Here is a 13,444-nt window from a genome sequence, read left to right on the forward strand (position 1 = left end):
GTGAGTTCATGGAATGCTCTGCCAGTGGCAGTGGTGGACTCTCCCTCATTATGGGCATTTAAGCGGGCATTGGATAGGCATATGGAGGATAGTGGGCTAGTGTAGGTTAGGTGGGCTTGGATCGGCGCAACATTGAGGGCCGAAGGGCCTGTACTGCGCTGTATTCTTCTATGTTCTATGTTCTACAGAAGTACAGGAATACAGTGAAAAGTTTATAAAGTCACCCCACTCTGTGCCATTTTAGGTACCGAGTTACAGAACGTTGGATACAATATAGAGAAATAAAGAAAAAACACTTACATTATCTTACAATTATTTACAGTATATATATGTTAGAAATATAAGAAATATAAGAAATTACTCCAGATGCGGCCGCACCAGAGTCTTATACAACTGCAACATGACCTCAGTACTCCGGAACTCAATTCCTCTACCAATAAAAGCCAGTACGCCATATGCCTTCTTCACCGCACTATTTACCTGGGTGGCAACTTTCAAGGATCTGTGTACATGGACACCAAGATCCCTCTGCTCATCCACGCTACCAAGTATCCGACCATTAGCCCAGTACTCCATCTTTTTGTTACTCTTATCAAAGTGAATCACCTCACACTTAGCTACATTGAACTCCATTTGCCACCTTTCTGCCCAGTTCTGCAGCTTTGCACTGAGAATACTGGCTGATCCTGCTCTGCACTGGGAATAATGGCTGATCCCCGCTCTGCACTGGGGATGCTGGCTGTCCCCGCTCTGCACTGGAGATACTGGCTGTACCCGCTCTACACTGGAGATACTGGCTGTCCCCGCTCTACATGCCTCCACATCCTTTCTATAGTATGGCGACCAAAACTGCACACAATATTCCAGATGCGGCCGCACCAGAGTCTTTTTCAACTGCAACATGACCTCAGTACTCCGGAACTCAATTCCTCTAACAATAAAAGCCAGTACGCCATATGCCTTCTTCACCGCACTATTTACCTGGGTGGCAACTTTCAAGGATCTGTGTACATGGACACCAAGATCCCTCTGCTCATCCACGCTACCAAGTATCCGACCATTAGCCCAGTACTCCATCTTTTTGTTACTCTTATCAAAGTGAATCACCTCACACTTAGCTACATTGAACTCCATTTGCCACCTTTCTGCCCAGTTCTGCAGCTTTGCACTGAGAATACTGGCTGTCCCCGCTCTGCACTGGAGATACTGGCTGTCCCCGCTCTGCACTGGAGATACTGGCTGTACCCGCTCTGCACTGGGGATGCTGGCTGATCCCCGCTCTGCACTGGAGATACTGGCTGTCCCCGCTCTGCACTGGAGATACTTGCTGTCCCCGCTCTGCACTGGAGATACTGGCTGTCCCCGCTCTGCACTGGAGATACTGGCTGTACCCGCTCTGCACTGGGGATGCTGGCTGATCCCCGCTCTGCGCTCTGCACTGGGGATGCTGGCTGATCCCCGCTCTGCACTGGGGATGCTGGCTGTCCCCGCTCTGCACTGGGGATGCTGGCTGATCCCGCTCTGCACTGGGGATGTTGGCTGTCCTGAAACAAAAGGCAAAGTTGAAAAAGGCAAGGGCTTATCCTGGATATTTTTGTAATATTTATATCTTGGCATTTACTGCAGCAAGGACCGACTGTAACTGTTGGCATAGCATATAAAAATATACAAGAATGTACAAATTAGAAGCTGGAACAGGTTGCTCAGACTCTCAAAACCCTTGACTGGGTCTATGAATCTGGTCCAATCAGGGAGTCTTGACTGACAGATATAAACAGGAAAGTCAAACATTCTATTCAAAGAACAAAGAACAAAGAAGGTCACAGCACATGAACAGGCCCTTCGGTCCTCCAAGCCCGTGCCTGTCCAGATCCGCTATCTAAATCTGTCGCCTATTTTCTAAGGATCTGTAGTCCCCACTCCCTCCATTCCCTACCCATTCATGTATCTGTTGATCTTAAATGACGCTGTCGTGCCCATCTCTACCATCTTCACTGGCAACGCATTCCAGGCACCCACCACTCTCTGCATACAGAATGTGCCACACATATCTCCTTTAAGCTTTTCCCTTCTCACCTTGGACGTGTGAACCCTAGTAACTGAGTGCACCATTCTGGGAAAACGTTTCTTACTATCTACCTTGTCTATATCTCTCAAGATTTTGTCGACCTCAATTAGGACCTCCTCAACCTCCATCTGTCTAAGGAAAATAATCTTAATCTACTCAACCTCTCTTCACAGCTAGCACCCTTCATATCAGGCAACAGCCTGGTGAACCTCCTTTTCACCCTCTCCAAAGCATCTTCATCCTTTTAGTAATGTGGCAGCCAGAACTGTACACAGTATTCCAAATTTGGCCAAACCAAAGTCTTGTACAACTGTAACATAACAAGCCAACTCTTGTAATCAGTACCCTGTCCGATGAAGGAAAGCATGCAATATGCCTTCTTGACCACTCTGTCAACCTATGTTGCCACCTTCAGGGAACGATGGACCTGAACACTCTGTACATCAATTTTCCCCAGGGCTTTTCCATTTACCACATAGTTCACTCTTGAATTGGATTTTCCAAAATGCATCACCTCACATTTGCCCGGATTGAATGCCATCTGCCATTTCTCTGCCCAACTCCAATCTATCTATACACTTTTGCATTCTCTAAAAGTCCCCTTCATTATCTGCTAGTCCACCAATTGTAGTGTCATCTGCAAACTTGCTAAGCAGACGCCCTTATCTTCCTCCTGATCATTTATCTATATTATAAACCACAGTGGTCCCAGCACGGATCCCTGCGGAACACCACTTGTCACAGTTCTCCATTTTGAGAAACTCCCTTCCACTACTACTGTCTATCTCCTGTTGCCCAGCCTGTTCTCGATCCATTTGGCTAGTACACTCTGGACCCATGAAACATCACTTTCTCCATTAGCCTACCATGGGGAAGCTTATCAAACATCTTACTGAAGTCCATGTATATGACAGCTACAGATCTTCCCTCATGAATCAACTTTGTCACTTCCTCAAAGAATTCTATTAAGTTGGTAAGACATGACCTTCCCTGCAAAAAACCATGTTGCCTATCATTGATAAGCCCATTTTCTTCCAAATGTAGATAGATCCTATCCCTCAGTATCTTCTCCAGCAGCTTCCCCACCACTGACGTCAGGCTGACAGGTCTGTAATTACTTGGATTATCCCTGCTACCTTTCTTAAACAAAGGGACAACATGAGCAATTCTCCAGTATATTTATAGTATCGATGATGATTCAAATACCTCAGCAAGATCAGCCCGTGGGAAGTGTTTGCTGGGCCTCTTGCTGAGATACTTGTATCATCGATGATTACAGGAGTGGTTCCAGAAGACTGGAGGTTGGCTAATGTGGTGTCACTATTTAAGAAAGGTGGTAAGGACAAACCAGGGAACTATAGACCAGTCAGCCTGATGTTGGTGGTGAGCACATTGTTGGAGGGAACTCTGGGGGACAGGATGCAAATTTATTTGGAAAGGCAAGGACTGATTAGGGATAGTCAACATGACTATGTGTGTGGGAAGTTATGTCTCACAAACTCTATTGAGTTTTTTGAAGAAGTAACAAAGAGGATTGATGAGGGCAGAGTGGTAGATGTAATCTATGTGGACTTCAGTAAGGCATTCGACAAGGTTCCCCATGGGAGACTGGTTAGCAAGGTTAGATCTCACAGAATACAGGGAGAACTAGCCATTTGGATACAGAACTGGCTCAAAGGTAGAAAAGGCAGAGAGTGGTGGTTGAGGGTTGTTTTTCAGATTGGAGGTCTGTGACCAGTGGTGTGCCACAAGGATTGATGCTGGGTCCACAATTCTTTGTCAGTTATATAATGATTTGGATGTGAGCATAAGAGGTACAGTTAGTAAGTTTGCAGATGACACCAAAATTTGAGGTGTAGTGGACAGCGAAGAAGGTTATCTCAGATTGCAATAGGATCTTGACCAGATGGGCCAATGGAGTTTAATTTAGATAAAAGCAAGGTCCTGCATTTTGGGAAAGCAAATCTTAGCAGGACTTATGCACTTAATGGTAAGGTCCTCGGGAGTATTACTGAACAGAGAGACCTTGGAGTGCAGGATCATAGGTTCATGCAAGTGGCATTGCAGGTAGATAGAATAGTAAAGAAGGTATTTGGTATGCTTTCCTTTATAGGTCAGAGCATTGAGTACAGGAGTTGGGAGGTCATGTTGCAGCTGTAGAGAACATTGGTTAGGCCACTTTTGGAATATTGCGTGCAATTTCTGGTTTCATTCCTATCGGAAGGATGTTGTGAAACTTAAATGGGTTCAGAAAAGATTTACAAGGATGTTGCCAGGTTTGGAGGATTTTAGCTATAGGGAGAAGTTGAATAGGGTGGGGCTGTTTTCCCTGGAGCTTTGGAGGCTGAGGGGTGACCTTATAGAGGTTTATAAAATCATGAGGGGCATGGATAGGATAAATAGACAAAGTCTTTTCCCTGGGGTGGGGGAGTCCAGAACTAGAGGGTATAGGTTTAGGGTAAGAGGGGAAAGAGATAAAAGAGACCTAAGGAGCAACGTTTTCACACAGAGGGTGGTACGTGTATGGAATGGGCTGCCAGAGGAAGTGGTGGAGGCTGGTACAATTGCAACATTTAAAAGGCATTTGGATGGGTATTTGAATAAGACAGGTTTGGAGAGATATGGGTTGGGTGCTGGCAGGTTGGACTAGATTGGGTTGGGATAGACGAGTTGGACCGAAGGGTCTGTTTCCGTGCTGTACATCTTTATGACTCTATGACTATGACTCTATGACCTCACCCATGTGCAAGGCTGCTGCAAAGATATCTGTTAAGGCCCCACCTATTTCCTCTCTTGCTTCCCTCAATAACCTGGGATAGACCCCATCCTGTCCTGGGGACTTGTCCACCTTAATACCTTTTAGAATACCCAATACTTCCTCTCTCCTTATGCTGACTTGACCTGGAGTAATGAAACATTTATCCCTAGCCTCAACATCCGCCATGTCCTACTCCTCGGTGAATGCCAATGCAAAGTATTCATTAAGAATCTCAACCGTTTTCTCTGACTCCACACATAACCTTCCTCCTTTGTCCTTGAGTGGAACCCTTTCTCTAGTTATCTTCTTGCTCCTTATATCCAAATAAAAGGCTTTGGCATTTCCCTTCACCTGTTTGATAAAGATATTTCATAACCCCTTTTGGCCCTCTTAATTCCTCATTTCAGATTGGTCCTATGTTCCCGATATTCTTCCAAATTTTCGTCTGTTTTCAGTCACCTAGACTTTATATATGCTTCCTTTTCCTCATAGCTAGTCTCACAATTTTACCTGTCATCCATGGTTCCCTAATCTTTCCATCTCTATCCGTCATTTTCACAGGGCCATGTCTGTCCTGCATTCTAACCAACCTCTCTTTAAAAGCCTCACACATATCGAATGTGGATTTCCCTTCAAACAGCTGCTCCCAATCCACATTCCTTAGCTCCTGCTGAATTTTGTTATCATTTGCCTTCCCCCAATTTAGCCCTCTTTCTTTAGGACCATTCTTGTCTTTGTCTTTGTCCATGAGTATTCTAAAACTTATGGAATTGTGATGACTATTCCCAAAGTAATCCCCTCCTGAAACTTCAACCACCTGGCCGGGCTCATTCCCCAACACCAGGTCGAGTATGGCCCCCTTCCAAGTTGGACTATTTACATACTACTCCAGAAAACCCTCCCGGATGCTCCTTACAAATTTTGATCCATCTAGACCTCTCACACTAAGTGAATCCCAGTCAATGTTGGGAAAATTAAAATCTCCTATCCCCACCACCCAGTTGTTCCTATACCTTTCAATGATTTCTCTACATATTTGTACCTCTACCTCATGCTTGCTGTTGGGAGGCCTATGGTACAGCCTTAACATTGTTACCATACCCTTCCTATTTCTGAGCTCTGCCCATATTGCCTCACTGCTCCAGTCCTCCACAGTGCCCTTCTTCAGCACAGCTGTGATCTCCTCTCTGACCAGTAATGCAACTCTTCCACCCCTTTTACCTACCTCTCTATTCCACCTGAATCATCTATACCCTGAGATATTTCATTGCCAATCATGCCCTTCCCTCAACCAAGTCTCAGTAATAGTCTCTGACAGTTGGCTGTAAGGGAAGTAATGAAAAGCTTTTGCCTGAAATGTCGATTTTCCTGCTCCTTGGATGCTGCCTGACCTGCTGTGCTTTTCCAGCACCACTCTAATCTAGGATCAGTGTCAAGACCCACCCACGTATAAATAAAGGGTAACTTGACGAAGGGATGTCAGTCTCTGTGGAGTTATTTCAGCATCCACTTATTCCATCTTTCTGACCAAAAGCTTTTGTACTTATGTCTTCTGTTTTCTGTTCGCTAGTCCTCCATGCTGTCCTCCATGCTGTCCTCCATGCCACGAGTTTTATTCTGCATTCTAATATTAATGCGCCATCAGGTGAAATACGTTGATTTGGGTACAGCACATTGACATGTTCCCTTTATTGAGATCATTTGTCACTTCTTCAATACAGTAGGAAGAATTAGAATATAAGAGAAAACTAGATAGAAATATGAACATGGATAGTTAGATATTCTGCTGGGGATACCTAACTATTTTACAAAGGGAAACAGTAATTAGGGTAAGGTTCTCGAGAGAGAATCTGCAGATTTAATAATTTAAAATAAGGAACTAGGAGATGAATTGACCTGATATTTTATATTTTTATTCACCACAGAAGATGCAAAGAACATCCCAGAAATAATTATGAAACAGGCAGGGAAACAGAGGGAGGGAGGGAGGATCTGAAAACAATTACTTTCTCCAAGAAATTGTTCTCATTAAATGACAGAACAGCTTAAGGGACTGAATGGCCTGAGTCTGTTCCTATGTTCCAATCTTGCTTTGGAAATCATGCTACATATACTCCTTGAACTAAAATCTGACAAGTCCCATGATCCTGATCGTTGTTAAATGTAGTGCAGTGACAGCCCTTGATATCAAAGCCGCATTTGACCAAGTGTGGCATCAAGGAGCCTGAGCCAAACTGGAATCAAGGGGTATCAGGCAGCAAACCCTCCGCTGGTTGATATCATACCTGGAACATAGGAAGATGGTTGTGGTTATTGGAGGTCAGTCACCTCAGCACTGGGATGACTCTGCAGGAGTTCCTCAGGGTAGTGTCCTTGGCCCAATCAACTTCAGCTACTTCAACAATGACCTTCCCTCCACCATAAAGTGAGAAGTGGGAATGTTTGCCAATGATTGCATAATGTTCAGCTCCATTTGCGATTCCTCAGATACTGAAGCAGTCCTTCTTCAAATGCAACACAATCTGGACAATATCCAGGGAATCCAGGTCAAGTGTCTGGAACTGCACCCATCCAGGCAAGTGAGGAAAATGTTATCACATTCCTGACTTGTATCTTGTAGATAGTACACAGGCTTTCAGAAGCCAAGGGTGAGTTAATCGCAGTAGTGCACCTCACCTCTGACTTGTTCTTATAGGCATTATATTTATATGGTGTGGCCAATTGAATTTCTTGTCAATGGTTACCCCTAGGATATTGATGTTGGAAGTTCCATGATGGTAAGACTTTTGAATGTCAAAGGGAAGTAGTTTAGATTGTCTTTTATTGGTGATGGTTGAAACTTTATTGCTGGAACAGCACAGCAGGTCAGGCAGCATCCAGGGAACAGGAGATTCGACGTTTCGGGCACAGGCCCTTCTTCAGGAATGAAGAAGGGCCTGTGCCCGAAACGTCGAATCTCCTGTTCCCTGGATGCTGCCTGACCTGCTGTGCTGTTCCAGCAATAAAGTTTCAACTTTGATCTCCAGCATCTACAGACCTCACTTTCTCCTCTTTTATTGGTGATGGTCATAGCCTGACATTTGTGGGGCACAAATTTTACTTGCCCAAGTACAACTAGAATATAATTTATTATCAGGAGAGGTAATTATTGAAGTAGTAAGAACATCACCTGGAGAGGGAGTAGGTTTATTTCTGGGTAATGATTTGTCAGGACTAAAGGTAGTAACTTCATTGACAATTACAGAATGCCGAAAGAGGTTACAAGAAACAGAAATTACAAGAACAGCTTCCTGACATCTTCCCCTTGTGTGTGATAACCAGGACAATGGTGAAACAAATTCAACAGTAAAGGTTGATGTGACACTATAAGCAAGAGGATCACTGAAATGTTCCTGAAGGATGAAGGTAATTCAGATGTAGTGTTTGGTATAATGTCCCTGATTACAGCACAAAAAGCTGATCCTTAATTTTAAACAAAAGCACAGTCAGCTCTTCCTCAGGTAGAAGCCCAAGGAGTTCCAGAGTGTTATTATCTTATGAATAGAATGCTGATAAGGAGATGGAGAACTCCTCAGAAATTCACAGAAATTCTCTCGGAAAATTTTAAACGTTCTATGTGCTGTGTGTATACAATGCTGTGACTCTGCTTGGCAGTTAGTTTGCAGTGAGGTTGCAGGCTACACTAGCAACACGTGATGCAATGTCTGCTATCATAATTTGTAAGGTGTTTCATTGCCTTAATTAAACTAACTCAGAATTAATCAATCTGACAAGCAATTGGCTATTGGATCACTTACATTAACATGACAAAGGTCTACGGATTTATTTGATTGTATCCTTTCAGGATGACAACACTACTGCTGTCCACAGTATGACTTGTTAAGAATGTTGTCTTGTGCCCTGCTTTCAACTACCATTCCTGTAATTCATTATAGCTTCTGATCACTTGCATGGTACCATATCCCTACCCCAGGTTCCTCATAGTTGCAGTGCTTTACTCCTTACAGAATCTTTCTCCTTTCTGGACATCTCCTCCACATGGTAATTCTTCACATGCAATTATCAATTCTGCAGACATTTGGATTATAACACGAACGGTAGATCTTAGTCAACGATGACACCTTCTCACTGTCAAGCTGAGATCAGTCAATCACAACCCAGAGCAGGAACCTTGAGCATTTTAGATTAGATTAGATTAGATTAGATTAGATTACATTACAGTGTGGAAACAACAGGCCCAGGCGGGAATTGAACCCGGGTCTCAGGCGCTGTGAGGCAGCAGTGCTAACCACTGTGCCACCGTGCCGCCCACGGTGTTCTCTATCTTGAAGATGCTCAAGCCATTTGGAAAGCCAAGTTGATGCCTAGGTGTGATTAGTTGGCAGCACCGATTAGGGATTAATGCTTCATTCCTGTTTGGTGCATGTCAGGCTGGGAGGGATTGTCATTCACTTCATTCTCAAAGATAAATAAATTGATAACAGTGGCTACTCATCAAAAGCAATTATTCAGATACAAATACTTTGAAACATTCTTAGAATATCAACAATGCAACATAAATGCAAATCCTTTTTTCTTATTTTCAGAATTATTAATAGGTTGACCCCTCCCAATCTCTGATGAAGGGCTTATGCCCGAAACGTCGATTCTCCTGCTCCTCGGATGCTACCTGATGTACTGCGCTTTTTCAGCACCACACCCTCAGCTCTGATCTACAACATCTGCAGTCCTCACTCCCTCCCAATCTCTGTTATCTTCTCAAAAGCAACAACTCCTGAGATCTCTGTACTTGGTCAGTTCTGGCCTGCTGTGCGATCCTGGGTTTAATTGTTTTACCATTGAAAGCTATACTTTCAGTACTGTAAACCCTAAACATTGACATTCTCAACTTAAACCTCTCCTTCATTCTACAGCTCTCTCCTCTTTTAAGAAACTCCTTAAATCTATGTCATGTTCAAATTTTTGAACAAATGTATTAGAGGACATTGAGAAGGATAAGGGCAACAGATACATGGGAACATCACATCTAAAAGTTCCCTTACAAAACACTCACCATCCTGACTTGGAAATATATCATGTTCCTTCAGAGCCACTGGGTCGAAATTCTGTAACACCTCCCCGCGCCCGACCCCCTCCCACCTCACCATGGTCTTGTGAGTCTAACTACAGCACAAGGACTGCAATGATTCAAGATGTCAACTCACCACCACCTTCTCAAGGGGCAACTGGAGATGGGCAATGAGTGCTGGCCCAGCCAGTGATGTCCACATCCCATGAGTGAAAATAGCTGGAGTCAAATGTTGTCTAATAACGTTCTTGTGAATCATAATGGGACATTTTATCACAATAAAGGTGCTATACAAATGAGAGTTTCTGCATCTTTCAATGAAAATTTTGATTGAGATAGTTTGATGTTGTCCTTGTTCATCTGGAAAGAGCCCAGTAGATGGCAGTACATAACAAGGATTGCACCAAATGACATCACTAGATCTGTATCATTGAATGCAGAATATTACAGCTGTACATCTAAAGGGGATAAACGTACCAAACCAATAAGAAATGTAGCTTTTGTAGTAATCTCACATATATTTTCGATTTCAGTTACAATAATATTTTGGACTTTCATAGGACGCTGTTGAGAATCTGTTGTTTTAGCAGATTATTTTTTCTGCATTGTTAGGTAGAGGTTAGGTCTTAAAGAGAAAGAGGGCACTTTTCTGGCAGGTGGTATGTGAGAAAGTTCTAATACTAGGCTTTCCCTGTCTTCCTTCTGCAGTTATAAAGCTGGAGTGGGACATTGATATCAATTATATAAATTGATGATGGAGTGGATGCTGTGCATCTCATTCTGAAGTTCATTGAGACTCAGTCTGGCTGTAGATCTCACTCACTCACCGATCATTACTCCATTCTCCTGGTTTACACTCACTCACCCATCATCACTCCATCCTCCGGGTTAACACTCACTCACCCATCATTACTCCATCCTCCGGGTTTACACTCACTCACCCATCATCACTCCATCCTCCTGGTTAACACTCACTCACCCATCATTACTCCATCCTCCTGGTTAACACTCACTCACCCATCATTACTCCATCCTCCTGGTTTACACTCACTCACTCATCATTACTCCATCCTCCTGGTTTACACTCACTCACCCATCATTACTCCATCCTCCTGGTTAACACTCACTCACCCATCATTACTCCATCCTCCGGGTTTACACTCACTCACCCATCATTACTCCATCCTCCGGGTTTATACTCACTCACCCATCATTACTCCATCCTCCTGGTTTACACTCACTCACCCATCATCACTCCATTCTTCCTGGTTTACGCTGACTGGCTGTATCTCGAACTGCTCAAAATTAAAATTTGCACTGATATGAGGTTACGAACCATGTGCAAAAGTAGGTCAGTCTGGAGAAGAATGGTGGTGGTGGGGGTGGGGGGGGGGCCGGCGCATGGCTGTGAAGGGTGAAGGGGCTTTTCTTGGAAATATAAAATTATAACAGGACTAGACAAGGTATGGAGGAGAAAGTGAGGTCTGCAGATGCTGGAGATCAAAGTTGAAACTTTATTGCTGGAACAGCACAGCAGGTCAGGCAGCATCTAGGGAACAGGAGATTCGACGTTTCGGGCACAGGCCCTTCTTCAGGACAAGGTATGTCCAGTCATCATTCTCTGGGATATCCAGAACCAGGGACCACAGTCTAAGGAACAGGGTGAGCAATTTAGGACTGGGGTGAGGAGAGATATCTTCACCCAGACAGTGGTGATCCTTCGCGTTCTCTGTCTTAGAAAATGGTTGAGGGCAAAACATTGAGTATTTTCAAGATGGAGGTAAATGCATTTTTTTGGACAAAAGGGAAAAGGGTCTGGGAGTGAAAGCGGGAACAGCAGACTGAGTTGGGTGATCGGCCATGAAGACATTGAATTGAGGGGCAGGCTGAAAGAGCTGAATGGCCTACTCCTGCTGTTATATCTATATTTCTAAGTGAGCTAGTATGGGATGGAGATAGCAGCTTTACTGGTGTAACCAGGAGAGTCTTACTGAGTAAACAGTTTCTTGCAGTGCTATGATCCTGTGCCAGTGACATGAATCTGACACATATGACAGCACAGATTGTTTGGAACACATTCCAAAACTGTCTCCTTCAAACAGCATCTTTATTCTCACCAAGTCCCTATGACATCATATTAGAGAGGGGCTTCTGACTGTATTCAATCAAAAATGAAACCTTTCTGAACCCAGTTAGAACTCCACCCTTCACATTCGGCAATTTCTCATCTACTCCTTGATAGCCCCAACCCCAATGAGGTCAGCAAAGACAACTAGTAATCATTGAGACACAGCCACGCAAAGCTGACCATTGTATGGTACCTTAAAACCACCTGGAAACAGATGTCCTTGGTTCATGAGCTCCGCTGACTTCATACAAAAACAGAAGTGCTGGAAAAGCTCAGCAGGTCTAGCAGCATCTGTGAAGAGAAATCAGAGGAAACATGATGGGTCCAGTGACCCTTCCTCTGAACTGATGGTGGTGAGGAAAATATCAGTTTATATGTAGAAGATGGAGTGGGGGAGTGGGGAAATGGATTTCAACAGCTTCCTCATTTCCCCTACCCCCACATTATCCCAGTCCCAAGTCTTAACTCAGCACCATCCTCCAGACCCGTCCATCACTCCCCCCTCTGACCTATGACCTTCTCCCACACCTTCATCCAGCTATTGCTTTCTCAGCTACCTTCCCCCCAAACCCCACACCCCTCTCCCATGTATATCTCATCCACATTCCTGATGAAAGGCTTATGCCTGAAACGTTGATTCTCCTGCTCCTCAGATGCTGCCTGACCTGCTGTGATTTTCCAGCACCATACTGTCGACTCTGGGGGAGTGGGTAAGGAGTACCACAGACTTTATGTTGAGTGCAGGACACAAGTTAAAAATGTTCACATTTATGAATATCTATGGATTGTAAGTTCATGCCATTTGAACCTCCCTGAATCATGTCTCTGATTTCATTTCACATCTCAACTCATCGTGAAATGACGATATTTGAGTTTCTGCCTCACCTCACTTACAGCATTTTCTGTCCTTGCAGGGGGACCATTCAGATAGGTCAGGGTCCTCGCTGCAGATAATATTAAGGAGAATATTGCTCATATCCCACTTTCAGACAAGTTTCATGCAACAGAATGTAAATGTAAACAAGATTTATACAATCTTAACATAGAACATAGAACATTACAGCGCAGTACAGGCCCTTCGGCCCTCGATGTTGCGCCGCCCTGTCATACCAATCTGAAGCCCATCTAACCTACATTATTCCATGTACGTCCATTTGTTTGCCCAAGGACGACTTAAATATACTTAAAGTTGGTGAATCAACTACCGTTGCAGGCAAAACATTCCATACCCTTACTACTCTCCGAGTAAAGAAACTACCTCTGACATCTGTCCTATATCTATCACCCCTCAATTTAAAGCTATGCCCCCTTATGCTCGCCGTCACCATACTTGGAAAAAGGCTCTCCCTGTCCACCCTATCTAACCCTCTAATTATCTTATATGTCTCTATTAAGTCACCTCTCAACCTTCTTGTCTCTAAC

At 43.9% G+C, this 13,444-nt stretch overlaps 1 long non-coding RNA gene across 1 annotated transcript in view; it reads left to right on the forward strand.

Annotated features, from left to right (window-relative positions):
- The window catches only part of LOC122559933, a 16,125-nt gene that overhangs the window by 2,643 nt on the left and 38 nt on the right, over positions 1 to 13,444 (forward strand). The window contains exon 2 of the long non-coding RNA XR_006314607.1: positions 12,954 to 12,959. This is a non-coding gene — a long non-coding RNA (uncharacterized LOC122559933). The remainder of the gene's footprint in view (positions 1 to 12,953; positions 12,960 to 13,444) is intronic.

Source organism: Chiloscyllium plagiosum, chromosome 20 (genome assembly GCF_004010195.1).
Source record: "Chiloscyllium plagiosum isolate BGI_BamShark_2017 chromosome 20, ASM401019v2, whole genome shotgun sequence".
Classification (NCBI taxonomy): Eukaryota; Metazoa; Chordata; class Chondrichthyes; order Orectolobiformes; family Hemiscylliidae; genus Chiloscyllium; species Chiloscyllium plagiosum.